This window comes from Halyomorpha halys, unplaced genomic scaffold, assembly GCF_000696795.3.
Source record: "Halyomorpha halys isolate HHAL.00 unplaced genomic scaffold, Hhal_1.1 Scaffold263.1, whole genome shotgun sequence".
Classification (NCBI taxonomy): Eukaryota; Metazoa; Arthropoda; class Insecta; order Hemiptera; family Pentatomidae; genus Halyomorpha; species Halyomorpha halys.
Genome location: NW_027105032.1, coordinates 169,560 through 181,975, shown reverse-complemented (window position 1 = coordinate 181,975; position 12,416 = coordinate 169,560). Strand labels below are relative to the sequence as shown.

At 28.4% G+C, this 12,416-nt stretch overlaps 1 long non-coding RNA gene across 1 annotated transcript; it reads right to left on the bottom strand.

Moving 5' to 3' along the window:
• Positions 1–456: 456 nt before the first annotated feature.
• LOC136795899 (uncharacterized) lies at positions 457–10,918 on the bottom strand. The gene is made up of 3 exons (XR_010843615.1): positions 10,789–10,918; positions 10,523–10,708; positions 457–667 (listed from the first exon to the last, which is right to left on the bottom strand). It is a non-coding gene; the product is annotated as an uncharacterized lncRNA (long non-coding RNA).
• Between the last annotated feature and the right edge of the window lie 1,498 nt (positions 10,919–12,416).

Genomic DNA, 12,416 nt, shown 5'->3' with positions numbered 1-12,416 from the left:
AATATATTGCTATATTGTTATTATTATATTGCTTTATATTTATTACTATTATATTATATCTGTATTATTATATATTATCTATCTATATCTGTATTATTATATATTATCTATCTATATCTATATCTATATATATTATCATATATTATCTATATCTATATTATTGCATATTATCTATCTATATCATTTATCTATATTATTATATATTATCTATCTGTATCTGTATTATTATATATTATCTATCTATATCTGTATTATTATATATTATCTATCTATATCTGTATTATTATATATTATCTATATTATCATTATCATCTATCTATATCTATATTATTATATATTTCTATCTATATCTATATTATCATATATTATCTATCTTTATCTATATTATTTTTTTCGGTTAATACTTGATTGAATGACTCAGTTCTACTTACGAAAACTGTAACTGCTTACCTCTGTCGAATTACATAAAATTTCGCCTGAGTTCTCTAGGTTTTCATTTTTATATTCTTTTTGGTTTGTGGACGGACGAAGAGACCCTAAACTGCTGGACTGTGTGGACTGACGTTATCGCAATTACACTCGATTAGTCCGGTCAGAATGGACATTTCTCCACCGCACTGCCCAATATATTCCTTATTCTGCATACTTTTATTCCGGGCAAATAATTCTATTAGCTACTTTTTAAATAAAAATAAGTCCTTGGATAGCCATAACTATATTAGTTTTATTATTTATAAATTTTATTTAATTAATTTCATATCCATTGTTAGGATCAACTAAGACCAAATGTCTATTTTTAGAAGATTTCATTTTTTTATACAGTGCCGTTAACTAGTAAAGATTAAGCTTTGTTAGTCAATTACATTACTATTATTTTTCCAGTAATTAAACGAAATCAAACAATGTTCTCAGAAGTTTGCAACTATTGTTTGCAAAAAAAAAAATCTTTTAGAAGTCATTAAACATTGAATATCATTTAATTAAATACATACTTTTCATTTAATTAAATGCATACTTCATTTAATCAAATACACACTTAATTTTTTACATAGAGGGAGGGCTTGTGGTCCTTAACCATACAATTTCAACTTGAACATTAAAGTTCTTGAAAATCTCTTTTTTTTTTTTTGTACTCCGGTAAGTTCAAAACAAAAACTAATGGTTTTTTGAACTGCCTTAAATTAATTTTATTAAATCCTTATTTTACCGAAATATTTAAACTCATATTTTGAAAAAAAATTATAATTATTCATTACCTCAAAATTGCTTTTTCTTAGATACTGTATAAATCGCAGTTAAACTTCTCTCAGTGTGAATGCTTTTTCATAATGCTTAATTATTCACAATTGGGAAATTAAAATTGAAATTAGATATTTATAATTTGAATCTCATTTTTTTCCAGGTAACATTCACCTATTTAAATTATCTCAAGAACTTTATTAAATTTTATTAAAATAATATTTAAGTATATATTTATATAGTAATACCAAAACTATTTACTTGTAATTTCTTAGAATGTACTATTTTAATGTATACTCTAAAATGTACATACTATATACTATAGTTATGTACTCTACAACGAACATTAAGCTTTTCAGATAACATTCACTTACTCGAATTTCGATTTGAATTTTCGCAGAGACTATATATTAAATTTTATTAAAATTAGATTCAATAGTTTATTTATATAATGTGCACTATTTGTACTAAGATATTTGCAATATAATTATATGTTATTAAAATAAAAAGTAATTTATTTTATTTTTAATTTTTTTTTATCATAATAATTTTTTTTTGTATTTTATTAATTTATTTGACTGTTCTTCACCTTCATAAAGAAAAATTAAATAAATAGCCTTGAAATATGGCTGTATCTTACATTAATTAATTTATTTATAATCTTCAACACTTTCTTAGGACTCGTTAATGTTGTTTAATAAATAAATTTAAATTTTATCCTCAATACATTATACATTATTAACAAGATAATCAAATATCCGGTATATGTACATATCGTTTTCTATTGTATATATTTGTATTATGCTTATTTTATTTATTTTAATTAATTATTCCCTTTATAAGTCCTACGTTTAGGCCAATTCGGCCATCCTCAGGGACAATCTATTACAAAACAGCTTTTGTTACATCTATGATCCTCAACAGTTAGTTATGGGTAACATAATGTGAGGAGGAAACTACTTTATGCCTATACTAAAACTTATGCACATACTAACGTTCTTTGATGTAAAATTTTTTTATTTAGTTAAAGCATAAGTTTCCTCTTCACATTATGTTACCTATAATTAACTGTTGAGGATCATAGATGTAATGAAAGCTGTTTTGTAATAGATTGTCCCTGAGGATGGCCGAATTGTCCGAAACGTTGAACTTATAAAGAGAATAAAATGTTTTTGAGGATAAAATTTAAATTTATTTTTTAATCAAAATTAATTAATTTAGTTTATATGAGATATGTATATAATTTTTATCCATCTTATTTTAAATTTATCTTTTTTATTTTAATTTTATTACTATTATTTTTTTTTCAAGATGATTTTATTTTATTTTATCTCTCTTTACCTTGGTTGTGTACTTATTTTCAATTATTTAACCCACTTATCTATTTATATTTATTTGAGTACCTGTATTTTTATTATTATCTTTTTATACATACGTATAAGACGTATTGTGGCAGATGTTATCAATAAGATGTTTACAAAAAATATATACAGCCACATAAAGGAGCATGTTTTGTATAGTCCTCATTCTGGAATACAGCTGTTATAAATGGACTCAGAACTCATAGGTTCATTTTAATTTTGTAAAAAAAAATTGATAACACATGCACAATAGGATAGATTCAACCATCTACGCTGTTTTTCTTATGGATGAATCTAAATAGAAAATATTTTTCATTTAAAAGTGAGTAAATGAATAAAAAGTTAGCCATGAATGCGAGAGCTCTGCTGGAGAAGGCTGGAGAGGTTCCACATTTTATAGGTGAATAATTTAAGGAATAGCTACCCGCCTACCTCTACTTGTACCAGTGTACCTTCCCTCGGGGCTCAAATGGAGCATGTGGAATATGGTTAGTGCCTTCAATATCTCTTATTATTCAACGCAATCCTCACAGATTAATGAAACACTTGAAATAATAATGTAATATATAACATATAACTTAATATAAATAGTCCATTGTAAGAGAGTGCAAGTGAATGAATAAATTTGGAATAATTATAGAAATAAATTACTGAATCTCATTTTTATAAATTTAATACATTTGTTGTGGAGCATTATAATTATAATTTGAATAAGTAAATGTTATTTGAAAATCTTGGGGTTCATTGTACAGTATGTAAGTATAGCTCATGTATAGTAGAGTATATATTATAATTTACCTAAGTATAGTATCACTATTAAATATAAAAATATGAAATATTAAGTGTTAACATAATAAAATGAAATAAAAAACAAAATAAATTATTTAAAAAAAAATTAATACATATAATTATAAAGATTTTATGTATATTTATACATATAATAATTAGGATAAAATAATATAAAATAAAATAGTTGATATAGAATAATAGAAAAATACGTAAACTAAAGTAAAGTAAATTTAAATAAATCAATCAAATTAAAAAAACAAACCAATTATCTTGAACTACGGCTGTATCTAATTAAAATTTCTTTTGAATCATAAGCGTTAACATTTAATTTATTGCAGCCGTTGAGTTCAAATGTAAGTTATGAATAGAGTTTTGAGATATAAAACATTTTAGAGAAAGTTTCATATGAATTTTCGTTAAACATGACAGCTTTCCTTGTTAAAACAATTCAGCCATAAGCATATCCAACAGTTTGAAGTTAGTCCACTCAGCAATTATATAATTACTATTGTTTTAATAAATGAATAGCTCATATATTCTTATAAAAAAAGAATATTACTAATTTTATTAATATATTGCTATATTGTTATTATTATATTGCTTTATATTTATTACTATTATATTATAATTATATTACATTGTAGTTATATTTTAATTAAGTAATTAATATTGATTTTTTATTTTATTTTACCCAAAATAGACACCTATTGTTGAACTCAAACCTAATTAGTTAATGTTCATTTTCATTACATATCAACGAAAACCAAATCTGGAGAAAAAGAGTTTTGTAACCGGTAAACTACTGTAACCTGGCCATAATTTAAAAAAAAAATTATATATATGTATTAAAATGAATTTTTAAGTCGTATTCCAGGTTCAAATTTAAAAAAAAAAATTAAATTATTAATCAATTTTTATTTTTATTTTTAATTAATATTGTAGTGTTTTTTGAATTAGTTCTAACACAAAACCTTTATAATCGATCATAAAACCTGGCACTTTTACTTTGAAGTACTGATGCTTGAAACCCGGCTTACTCTTTTGGATATTAATCAGATTTATCTCACTATTTAATAAAATAATTTTTTTAAAGTAAAATTATAGAACTCTGAAGTAGAATAAGATTTCATTGACTGTTTTCTGAGCCTGTAAGAAAAGTAACTGAGAGACACATTGGATCGGTATCCGTGAAACTAATGGAAATGAATGGTCCATAAAATACAAATAGGGGAAGTCAAAAGGATAATCCTACTATAGTTGAAAATCTCGTTAATGAACTCAATTACATAATTATTTGTTTCATGAAAAATATTTTTGTAAAGAACAGAATGACTTACACCACTTTTGCTCTAAACGGCTCATAGTATGCAATTTACAACAAAATTTCCTATATATGCCCGGTTAACGAATCATAGAAAAAATAATCAAATTTAGAGTCTGGACTATCTGTTCTGTACTTCTAAGCTTTGGTCGAAAGCTATTAATAATGGGCGCCAAAAAACGATTTTTTTATTATTTTAGGAATATAAACTTGTCTGTTAATCGATTACTTATTCTCTTTTTAAGTTTTATAGTCTTTAAAGTAACATAGATACTTGAGATAATGAATTTGGCTATTTATTATATTTTTATTATTATGAATTCAGTATGATCGATATTTTCATACTTGCAATTTTGGTTACAATTACGTCGTCATCCCCAAGCTCAAAATGTGTTTTTAATGATAATGAAAGAAAAAGGCATATTTTATTTTTTAATGGGTGACTTAATGTCCTACATGAAAGACGTTCTTGGAACTGAAACTTGCGTGTTGATCGGAATCATTGATTGCCAGAAGTATTTAGTCGACTTCATAGGTTCTCATGTAAAGTACAAATGATTATTTTTCGTGTTAAATATACATATGCAATAAGTGCTATTTAACAGGTATTTATACCATTTAAGATTTTATTTCTTATGTCGAGATTATTTACAGCTATCTAGAAATGAACTTTTTGTAAATAATATTAATTTACATTAATACTATACTTTGTATAACAGGCAACCTAAATTAAGATCTGGTCTTGCGTGACTGAGTGGTTTATTTATTTATTTATAATGTTCACATTTAAACAAATTTTATCAGTGCATTGGAGTTGAAGGTTGTAGGACAAAGTGAAATTACTTAAGCTGGTTAAGCTTGCTATTCTGTGAACTACTGATACAAAGAGGTTGGTACAGGCCGGGTATATAGCTCCAAGCGTTCTATCAGGTCTCCTACACAATCTACACAGTACTTGGCAACAGACCAACAACCAGATGGATAGGGAAAATAAACAAAGATACCACACATGGAGCAAATTGGAAAGCAATTGTCCAAAGTAAACATAGTTGTAGAAGACTAATTAAGAGATATAGGGAAAGTAATAAAAATTAGAAAATAAAATAAAATGGGTTAAACTAATAAAATAGTTTACAGATTGAACTATATTCTTAAATCAATAAAAAAAATTTTTTTTTTCTAATATAAGACCTCACTAATGTAAAGTTCGAACCATAAAATAGTAATATTTAGCAAAATGGAAAACAGAATATCATATATAAATTAGATTACAAAATTGTTTGTAAAATATATGAAGGGCTTGGGAAAAGATCGTAATATGTCATATTGTATAAATTATTCAGTAGAAGATTTTCCGAAAATTCTAGAATTTCTATTTATTTATTTTTTATAGTTTATATTTCATAATATAATAATTAATAATACTATTATTCCGAAACTAGTATAAATGGTTAATGTAACAGAAAATAAATAGTTGCATACAGTAATTAAAAAAATTAAACGTCCTAATGGTATTATCTAATAATTATTTAAAAAAAATTATTACAATGATAATTTACAAAAAAAAAATTAAATTATTTTTTTTTAAAAATACAAGGTTCAATTTAATATCATTGATATCCATGTTTTTTTTATTAAATGTGGAAAAATGGAAACATCATATCGTTAATCATAATTTTACTGACTTCTAATGCAATAAAATGAATTAAAAATAATTGAGAAAATAGAACTGTTAATGTCTTTACACATCTTGATGTATTTGATAGTGCGAACGTATGAGAAAAATATCTTTGTCAATTTCAGTATTCTAATATATTTTTTCCTAAATTCAAAAGATAAAATAAAGTAAGTTTAGAAAAATTTAATTTTACAAGATAATCGAGGGCCTTGGTCGTAAAAACATTATGATTAATTGATGATTTTTAATTTAGTGCTAGTTTTATTGATTTATTTTTAAATGAAATTTTGTGATACAGCTTGATTTTTCACCTTAAATACGATATTGGGCCAGTTGGACCATCACAAGTCAAACTACGGTTAATGAATTTAAGCGTAAACTAAGAAATTATCTGTTGCACAAGAAAATTCAACCTTCAAATCTGGCGGTAAACTTTACTCGGTAATGATTGCCGGTTAAACTGAGATTTAGAGCGCATCTACATTTTAGTAGGTAACCAGCCATACAAGCAACCTTTAATAGTTCTAGTTAGATCTGTTATCTAGGGATGGTGTATTGTATTATTCCGCTTCTTTCCAAATTCAATAAAATGAATTTGATCGAGAAAGGCGATTAGATAGACGAGGAAAACTTCAAGGAATAAGTTCCTCAGGAAATAATTGAAAAAAGTATTTCTCGTTCGACCAAATCATTTTTTACAGTGGTCAAATGAAGAATCATTTCAACAATCGAAAGTTAATAATTTGTTTCTATGGAATTTGAAAAGGATTAAAAAAAAAAAGGATTTCATTATTTGTTCTTATCAATTTTAATACACTTTTAAACATATTTTAGTTTTTTGTAACTATAATATGATAAATTTTACCTTTACTGAGCGTAAGTAATGAAAATAAAATAATGAAAACTTTGATAAAAACAGTTTCCCGGACCGACCATCTTCCTTTTATAAATAAAATTTTACTGAACTATTTTTTTTATTGCACATGACTAAATACCTCGACTCGTATTTATGTAGAAATATTATTTGGTCAGAATCGAGAAATTCCACTCGAATTTAATTTTTAGTAAGTGAGTTACAAATTAGTAGGTAACCAATCAACGCTTATCAATCATTTAAGGACTCTACTCTACAAGCAGCAGAGATGGATTTCTGGAGGAGATGCCTAAGGATTACTTGCCTGGATAGAATCAGGAATGAGGGTGTTAGAAGCATGCTAGAAGGAGTTCCGGAGAGGATTGGAAGAAACACTGCAATGGTATGGGCACTGTCAGCGGATGCTAGGACGAAGGTTGCCGAAGAGACTTCTGCAATGGTAACAACAAGGAAGACGGAGGAGAGGAAGACCCCGAATCCGGTGGAAGGACTGCATGGTGGAGGACATGGCCGGTAGAGGACTTGAGGAGGAAGATTGGTGGGATAGAGAGTAGTGGATGGACGCTCTGACTTACCCAATGAGGGGAAAAATCTGCAAAAGTTGAGTAAAGTAAAAAATTAGAAATTTGGTTTTTGTTATTCTTTCTGCAGTAAAATTTGTGTTTCGGCATATTCCATCAAACCGTTTATCCGATTTGGTTAAAATGATTCTCACTTAGACCTTAATTAGCACTATTATGAATGAATAAAAAAAAAAATTGTCGGATTTAGCTATAATTAAGAGGATAGATGAGGTTATAAAAGTCTAGAATCAATGTTATTAGATTCCGTTTTTAACTTTTGCCTACGCATGCGTAGACGCATTTTCCTTAGTCCAAATCTGTTTCAAAAACCAATTTAGCCGATATTTGGAGGAGGGTTTGGAATTAGATGAATGCATCATAAATTTAAAGTGTATATGTAATTACATATTCTAAGAACCCCACAGAACATAGCAGACTTTTTTTCTTTTTTTTTTTTTTGGAGTTGTACAATTGATTACATATAATAGTAAGGACATTCAACGATATAAGTGTATTTTTTTAACAGATCCTCCAATGCTTTTACACTATTGGTATAAAATCAAATACGAATCTGTCGAAAAGCTGCAATAAAAATTTTTTTTACGCCAGATCTGTAATTGAATGCTCACACAGAAGGTTCTTTCATATTACTTTTTCTCTCTCTTTTTTCCTCTTAAAATAAAGAACGTGTCGGTTAAACTTCAATAGTTTTGAATTGAATACGAAGAGTAGTCTCTTTTTCTACACCGAGTAATATTGATTTGATAAAAGTTAATTATAAAATCTTGCTTTTTTATATTGGGACTTTGTTGATTAGTTTCAAGAGTGTATTGAAATTGATTCTTTATTACGTTCAATTGTTTGATGTTAAAGGGAATCTTTCTTTTCAATTATCTATCAGACTGAATTGGTTAAAATTGACGTAATTACATTAGATAAAGCATTTTATATCAATTATTATTGAAGATATTGAAAATGTATGTCGTTTGTTAACAAATATATTTCAGTATGGCAAAAAAAAACTTTCAAGTACGTTCAATAAATAAATATCATAGTAAAACTTTCACAAAAAATATCTGAATTTATTGGAAGAAAAATATGGCAAAAAATAATAACAGTAGAACCCCGATTATTAGAACTAGTTGTGTGACACAAAGATGAAGCCAAAAATAAAGTTATATGTGTTTATAAACTCATTTTTGGCTTCACTTTAGTCGGATGTATAGTGATTTCATCTGGAATGGCCACAACCTTAAAGAATTAAAATTTAATTAGTTGTAATAAACCCTAAAATTATGTATAAAAATCCCCGTAATTCTCTTTACGAGCATGGCCTCCGCAGGCGCGGCCTTTTTAGCTTCACTTCAGCTTTGAAGGAAAATAGAGTGTGCCTTTGCCACCCTTTGCTTTTGAGAGAGAGGTTAACGTCATATGGTATTGTAAATAATAATATGTGTAGATTATTAAACATATGTTATTATTTTTACAAAATATAAAAAAAATAGCGTTTCATATGATCACAGAACAGAATAATTAAAAGAAAAAATATTTAAATTCAGAAAATCTTAACCTTATCTCCAGTAAACATGTTTAATCTTCTGAAGCAGTCACTCAGAATTCCTACCACAAACAGAATCTCTTTCAAAAACTTCTACTCTAGTTTTGAAGGAAAAAGTAAGGAAGAAATACTGGAGGAAATAAAAAAGTATGAGGAGTGGCATAAAAAACTCAATGAACCAGAAACGAAGAAATCTTATAATTCGACAATACACAGTATCCTCTTACAATCAATAGAAGATGAGATAAAGTCTGGCAAGAAACTATTGGACAAAAAATGAGACTAAAACTCTGACGATAAGGAACATTTACACATATTTTCGGTGATCAAGAATAAATTTTTATATTTTTAAATAGTTTTTATATTATGTCCTTTAAACAATTTTAATCCGTTTTACTAATTAGGAGGGAACTCAAGATTATAAAAGAACAACTACATTTATTTATTCTCAACATTATAACTATGGGATAATACAGATTATGGACGCAACTATTTCCGCAGATATTTCCCTCTTGGAGTCGACCGAAACAAGAACGTGGAAAACCTTATCTTTACTTATTTTTCCTCTAATTGTAGAAATTATTATGAAATACTTTATTGAAATTTAAATTTTTCTTATTGATTATTTAAGTTGACATCGACTAGCAGTTGCTGTCTTTTGAAGATTCCTAGTTGGTCGTTTGTCCAGATGTACTCCTAGGTATGAGGTTTGACAATAGGTAGTAGGTAAGATCTATTGGTCAGGGAAGAGTGGAACATTATTATAGGATACTGTGGGGGCAGTCTAACCAATTTGTAACACTTTTTGGTCTTTGCCAAAATGACTTAAAAAACAAATAAAAAAACAGATATTTTTTTTGTAACACTTTTAATTATTGGGGCGTTGTGAAGGTTGCATCGTCCAATACGCTACATACGTCGCTGTCGAAGTGTCGAAAACCTGACAACTCAGGTTATGGGACAGAGATTTCACCATATTAAATATTATTTTTAAGTACAAAAAAGTAATGAATTCGGTAAATTTTAGTATAAGTTAAGCCAGAAAAATAAAATTTAAAGAAAAAAAAATCATTTTCCTCTTAAATATGGGCTTCGGATCAAAAAGTGACACTGAGGTAGAGAATCACTGATACACTTACTTCAAAACACTGAAGAAAATTACCGAGTAATTTGAGACATCGAATTTAAAAATTAGTTGTGTCATCTCTCTCTCAAAACATTTTCAATACAATGAGCAAGTTGTGTGACGCCATTAAACACATTACCCTCCTTTTTGGCTTCACCTTAGTCGGGTTTGTAGCGATTTCATCTGTAATGGTTATAACCTTAAACAATTTTTTTTAAATCTAATTGTTATGATTTGATTATAAAATTATGATTTAAAAAATGCTATAATTCTTTTTACGGGTCAAGTCTCCATAGGCGTGGCCTTTTTTGCTTCACTTTAGCTCTGAAGGACAGTAGAGTGATGCCACCTTTAGTTTTGAAAGAGAGGTTAGCGTCATATGGTCCTGTAAATAATTAAAACAAGATATCAACATATGCTATTATTTTTACAAATCATAAAAATAAAAGAAGAAAAGGATACCGTTCCATATGATCACAGAACAGAATAATTAAAAGAGAAAATCGTAACCTTATCTCAAGTAAACATGTTTAATTTTTTGAAGCAGTCACTCAGACTTCGTTCCATGACAAACAGAGTATCTTTCAAAAACTTCTACTCCAGTTTTGAAGGAAAAACTAAAGAAGAAATACAGGAGGGAATAAAAAAGTATGAGGATTGGTATAAAAAACTTAGTGAACCCCAGGCGAAGAAGTCTTATAATCAGTACTTATTTACACATGATGCCCTCTTAAAATCAATAACAAATGAGGTACAGGCTGGCAAGCAACTATTAGCAAAAATGGAAAATGAATCAAACTAAAACTCTGAGAATAAGGAACATTTACACATTTTTGGTGGTCAAGAATAAATTTTTATATTTTTAAATTGTTTTTATATTATTTTGTTTAAACTAATTATTGTTTAGCGCAAATTAGATATTTATAGTTGTAATGAAGTCCTTCCAATTCTTCGCCTGCGTTATTGACCCAACTTTCGCTTTCCTGTCTGCCATTGTTTGTTGGCATCTGTACTTTCTTCGTCCGATTTTAATATTCCATTTCTCATTAATATTCTTTATCCTAGCCCCCACCTTCTGTAAAAGATTACAACCCATAATCACCTGGTAAAGGCTGGGCATCCTATTCACTACATGAACTGTTAAAATGTCCTCTATAGCTCCCCACTTATCCAGTTCTATCTCTCCCTCTACGCTGCATGGTCCACCCAGAGTGATCAATTTTCATTTGCAAACCTGTACCTGGAGTGCCCTACACGACCCACTCCATCTTTGACATCCACTATCTCACTCATTTTCTCCTTAATTTGGTTAAGCCGGAGAAGGAGAACCCCGGCATATTGCCCGCTAGACTGCTTGATTTCCCCCGCCCCCTTAACATTTGGAGAATGTCTTTCTCCGTTGTCCATCTTTCGCCTCCTTAAGCTTTTTTCAGTCTATCTTTGATAATGGGCTATGGTGTTTCTTCATCGGCTTGTATTCGGTTAAAAACACTCCTCTTAATCCTAGACATTTTCAACAAGTCCGGGTCTCTTTCCCAACCTTCGCTTCTATTCTCACTATAAGTCGATAGCCTTTGAGAAAATAGGAGTAACAACTCATTCTCCGGTAAACCTTAGTAAACCGAATATTGCATTATGCAGGTCCAGTGAAGTAGCTGTGCGAATCTTCATCCATTTCAGTGCATTAACGTGTACTGTCATTGTTGGTGTACATTCTGCAATGGAATTTTTTTTTTAAGTGGTAGGTGGAAATATTCAAAAGACACGGATAGGCCCGTTCTATCCGAGTGTGGGCTTCATACCTATTAAAACCACCAGATGTGAGAAGACTTATGATCCGGCGACCCGTGACTATCTCTTAAGATAAATAAAGAGAGAGAGAGAGAGAGAGAGAGAGAGAGAGAGAG